The sequence below is a fragment of the Zea mays genome, chromosome 5 (assembly GCF_902167145.1).
Source record: "Zea mays cultivar B73 chromosome 5, Zm-B73-REFERENCE-NAM-5.0, whole genome shotgun sequence".
NCBI lineage: Eukaryota > Viridiplantae > Streptophyta > Magnoliopsida > Poales > Poaceae > Zea > Zea mays.
This window is the reverse complement of record NC_050100.1, coordinates 155,618,604-155,624,744: the sequence shown is the minus strand read 5'-3', so window position 1 is coordinate 155,624,744 and position 6,141 is coordinate 155,618,604.

Here is a 6,141-nt window from a genome sequence, read left to right as displayed (position 1 = left end):
CGAAATTAGACACACTTTCAATCATCAGTAACCTATAGACACGTTGCAAAACACATATTAAATTCGTCTATAGGAACCTTAAGACGCTTTTTGATATGCAATTAAAAACGTATAAAATGACATAGTTAGACATGCTTTCAATACGTGACTAACATGAAGATACGTCATAAAGCGCATCGAATAACCGTTCTTAGCCACATAGAGATGTTTTTATGTGATAACAAAATATCTCTAGTTGATATGAAATTAGATACGCTTTTAACCGTTACTACTTGAAGACACGTTTTAATATGTATTAGCAATTTATCCTTAACCATGTAGAGATGTTTTTGGTGTAAAATTTAAAACATGTAACCTACCGAGATATATTAGTCACCATAGTTGTTGTGTGGTATATCTTCCACTAGAGCTAACATGGCATATATTATAGGAGGCTAAAACAATGTTAACATTAATTGTGTTTAGCTAGTGTATGTTGTATAGGTCTAATAAAGGCATAATAATAATAACAATAATAATAAATCAGAAAAAAATGGTCATACCCACTTAAAATGGGAAAAAGTATGGTCACTCACTCGATAATAATAAATAGAAAAAGCGCCTGATTTGGGCACACTCATAACCAGAAAACATCAAAGCTAAGAATAATTAAATAAGCCATGTTACAGGTCTCATGGATTGTAGTATTTAATCAAATAGGAAAATTTGTACACTAAACAACATTAACCCAACAAGTTGGCACCTCCTATCTAAAGTAACACAGATTAGTTCATTCTGATTCAGTGCAAGTAAAAAACCCACAATATTCTTCTATAGCATTAGATGACCGGAAAACCTAAGCCTTGTCTAACTTTCTTCATCGAGTTCTACACCCATGTCAAAATTATCTCTTGGGCTAACTCTCACCATAGTGTTCCATGGTTCAACTTTTGGGTTTTGGACATAAAAGACTTGCTGAATTTGTGATGAAAATACAAAAGGATCATCATCTAGTTTATCACCAGTGTGTATTTTCCGGGAAAAATTCACATGACTATATCCGAACTCATCTTGTCGCAACCTAGCTTTATGATGAACATCATACCATTCACATTTGAAAAGCACTACCTTGTAGTTTGCATATGACAATTCAACTATATCTAATAATCTGCCAAAATAATTAACCCCATCATCAGCAATGTTGACCACACCACTGTTTTGTGTCAACCGTGCAGCCTCACGGCTCAAAGTGTGGAACCTCGAACCATTAATAATGTAACCACTGTATGTCACTCCATATCTGTTTGGTTTTGCAGCCAAATCTTGGACCTTTGTCGTGATCCCTGTTCCATCGCCTAATATAACATGTATATAAGGAAAAACGCTCACGTACATTTCTTTTATTAGTTCCATGCCAAATTTGCAACAATTTTAGATGTACAGACCTTTTGCTCCAACCAGTCAGGAAAGTGTTGATCCATCAAATTCTGAATGGAGGAAGGTGTTAGATTAGTTGAGGGATGTAATTTTCTTTTCTCATCCAAGAATTCTCTACAACAATAGCATCAGTGTCATGTCAGCAAATAGCAGTAAAAAATAAATACAAGTTACTGGTTATAATAAATGTGATGTTGTGTGTTTTAGAAATACTGATCTATTGCATATTGCAAGCTTGAAGCAAGTTCTGGACATTCTAATTATTAAAAATGTATCTTGCAGCATGTGATCTTATCTCTAAACCATGTTTAATTCTCAGTAATTTCCTACATAACAGTATTGCTCCTTTATCAGTCATTATCTTAACCACTTCTGAACATAAGACTTCAAATTTAAGCTTTGTTTGATCAACTAAACTGTAGAAATACTCCTTCCACACTAGTGATGATAAAAAATTTGGTCATTAATACTGAAAGAAATTAGGTTTCCTAGATGCCTAAGGCCTTTAGCCCTACACTCTAATCAATAAGAAAACACACAAACAAATCAAATCAGCCAGCATCACAAAAAATAAATTATTAAACAAATGAAATCAGTACCCCTCTACTAGTCATCTTATTAACGTTCAGCGTTCCAGCCAATCCAGAAAAGAAACTCAAACACGGGCAGACTAGTATCGAATAAACAACATCACACTTTGAAGGAGACAACACTATATGAACGCACCTGCGGAAATCTTCAAGTTCATCACAATGCCGCAACACATATCGATGAGCCTGAACAAGAAGCTGCTTATCAAGGTTGATGGCAGTACTCTTTCCAATAGGTTCACCAGCAGTACCAAACAAATACATGTTTGCTATTTCATCAGATGGTCCAGGATTTCTAGATGGCCTTGTAAAACGTGTAGTTCCTTCTATAAATCTGGAACAAAAGGTCAAGCACTCCTCCATGCAATATCCTTCAGCTATTGATCCTTCTGGTTGAGCTTTATTCTTCACAAGTGCCTTCAGCTTAACAAAATATCTAAATGCAATAATTGACACATGTAAGTTAAAACTAAATTATTGATTATCATTGTGCAAATTAAAGTTGACTACATACCTCTCCATGGGGTACATCCACCGATACTGAACCGGACCGCCTAGTTTAACTTCTTCTACCAAGTGCACCAGCAAATGCACACTCACAGTAAAGAATGATGGCAGGAAAATTCTCTCCATATCACAAAGTGTCATCACAATACTGTCTTGAAGCTGCTCCAGCTCAGCAACATCTATGACCTTGGAGCACAACTTCTTGAAGAAGTTAGATAACTGAACAACTACTTTCATGACATCCTTGCTAGGGTAACAAGACTGCAGTGCCACTGGAAGAATGTCATGCAGTAAAATATGATTGTCATGACTCTTTAGTCCAGTCAATGTACAATCTTTCATATTTACACACCTAGATATATTTGATGCATACCCATCTGGAGTCCTGAGGTTCTGAATTACTGAGCAAAAAATCTCTTTTTGATCTTTAGACATAGTAAAAGGTGCATCAGGAGTTGTTTGCTTTCCTTGAGCATTTACAACAGGATGAAGAACCTCTCGAATTCCATGTTCAACTAAATCTAGTCAGGCATTAAGATCATCCTTTGTTTTATGACAAATATTCAATAAAGTGGCGACAAAGTTGTCACACACATTTTTTTCTAAGTGCATTACATCTAGATTGTGTCTTAGTTTGTTATGTTCCCAATATGGTAGTTGAAAGAAAATTGACCTCTTTTTCAGCCAATCTTCTGGTTTCTTCTCCACTTTACCACAACCCCCATCTAATTCCTTCTTTTCTCCCAGTCTTGTACGCTTGCGTTTCTGACCACTTTTATCTTCGACTTTCTTATTCTTGCCTTTCTTCTTACCCACCTTGGATGTTCTCTCCCCTTTCCCTAACACGAACTCTTTGCCTTCCAACATTTTCAAAACAGTAGTTCCACTCATTTTTTCAGGTGAAAGTCCAGTCTCTACCGAGCCATCAAATTGCATCCTTTACCTTCGGTATTTGTGATTTATTGGCAGCCAGCGACGATGTCCCATATAGCACATCTTTTTACCTTTCTTAAGGTGAAATGATTTTGTAGCTGGACCACAAGAAGGACATGCATATCTACCGCTCGTGGTCCATCCATATAGGTAAGCTAGTGCAGGAAAATCATTTATAGTCCACAATAATGCAGCTCGAAGAGTAAAATTCTTTTCTGAGAAGGCATCAGGTGTTCTATCTATTCCCGCCCACAAAAGTAATAGTTCATCGATAAGGGCTGCAAATATACATCTACATCATTGCCTGGAGAATTTGGTCCAGGTATGATCATTGACAAAATTAAAGATGTTTGCTTCATGCAGATCCAAGGTGGAAGGTTGTAGGGAACAAGCATTACTGGCCATGTACTGTGCTTTAAATTCTTGTTCCCAAAAGGGTTAAATCCATCACTAGCTAGACCAAGGCATACATTACGAGCATCTTCTTTAAAGTCAGGATATCTACGATCAAAGTCTTTCCAAGCATCACCATCTGCTGGGTGGCATAGTTTTCCATCCTTTGTTCGCCCCGCGTCATGCCAACGCAAGTCATCTGAAGTTTTGGTAGATGAAAATAACCTTTCGATCCTAGGAATCAATGGAAAGTAACGCAACACTTTGGCTGGTTTCCTTTTCCCCTTAGGTTTCCCTATAGAGGCATTTGAATCCTTCTTATCAACTTTCCAACGAGAGCTCTCACACACGTGACAAAAATCTTGTTTGGCAAAATCACCTCGAAAAAGAATGCAATCTTTGGGGCAAGCATGGATTCTCTCATAATCAAGACCTAAGTCACGAATGATTTTTTTCGCTTCATAGTATGTCTTGGGTAGATTAGCTCTATGAATACCAGATAGCAGATCCATTAGTCCTGTAAATGATTCTTTTGACCAACCATGTAAGCACTTCAAGTGATATAAGTGGACTAAAAATGACAGCGTAGAATATTTACACCCAGAAGAAAAATTCTTGCATCTGCATCCTTCAATAAGCTTGCATATATATTTTGTTGCCTCCCAAAAGTATCTCCTTCTGCTAGATTCACATTATCCTCAGTGGCATTATGTTCCAAATCTACATATCCAGACTGAATATCATCTGCTTCAGCACCAATTATACTTGCAGCCCTTCCAAATGCAGCCTACAAGAGTTCTTGCATGCTATCCAATCTTCCATCTTGGCGGTCTCGTATTGGACCTGAAGTAGTCAAATTTGCACTAATATTTGGTACATCAGCAAGTTCCATAGATGGTCTGTCATATTTTTCACCATGATGAACCTAGATAGTATAACCTTTAATAATACCATCATATCTCAGATGTGTCCGGACCTCATCACAACTGTGGTTGTATCTATTTTTACAGTTTATGCATAGACAAAGTATCTCGCTACCTTGTGGAAGGTCACGGTAAGCAAATGCTAAAAACTTCTCAGCGCCATTTTTATATGCAGTGTCTAATCTTGATTCTTTCATCCAACTTCGATCCATCAATCTTTATATTATGACCTATTAAAGTTGAATAAAACCCGTAAGCTTTTATTGATGAATTACTAACAATCACAAAGCAACAGAATCTGCTCAAGCATGGGGACACTGCCACAATAATGCACAGCAGGACGTTACGAAAAGAAATATTGGACAAGCGGAGAGAGGGATCAAGGAACTGACCAGTTACTTCGCTGAACGCTGATTGAATCAAGCTGGGACGAATGGACTGTCACCTGATAGCCAATTTGTTTGTGAGGCTCCCAGCGGACTGCTCAGAGGGCCACCAGACTGCGTCGAAGCCGGTCCTTCCTGGTTGATGATGTCACTATGATTAGCATGGAAAAAGAACTCACGTTCAATAAATCTGACCGAGTAATCCACACTTAATTTCTCAAAATTGAGAAAAGATCAAGAGAAATAAGGACATAACTGAATTGGGATTGGGGAATTTGCGATTGTTTTACCTCGCAGTCAATGAAGGATGATGGTCGGCTGGGGTGTGCCAGCAGCTGGCCGGCGGCGGGAGGTCGCTGGTCAGGCTTCTGGCTGGTGACGGCGGCGCTGCCCTGAAACCTCCCTGCCCTTGCGAAGTGGCTGACCGGAAGACGCCAGTTTGGGAGTCACGGCGGCCGGTGTTGGGTTCCTCGAAAGATGCAGAGGATAGAATGGGCCAAGATGGACCGAGTAGTCAATGGGTTCCGTTTTGGGCTATTGAAAAGCATGTACGCACTGCTGAGATATATATAGATTATTAAAGTCCATTTATATTATATACATTTACTATCTAAAACTATATGGACTGCTGAGATATATAGACTAAAGTCTAATTATACTATACACAGTTGCCTTAAAAACTATATACATGTATATACTCCATCGGTCCATAAAAACATGTAATTCTCGTTTTTTTTAAAATCCACGAGTTTCAGTTTTGACTAAATGTTTCTTAAAAAAATACAAACATTCATGTTACAAAATAAGTATCATCAGATTCGTTATCGAGTATATTTACTATTTACTACAAACTCGGTCAAAGTTGAATGAGCTTGATCGGCATGAGTCCCGCCGGACATGCATGTCGTGCCCACCAATGTCGTCGTCCCAGTCGCTGAGCACCGTCCCCGCACAGAGGTTGTCGCAACCTTCCTGGATGAGAGCCTCCCGGCC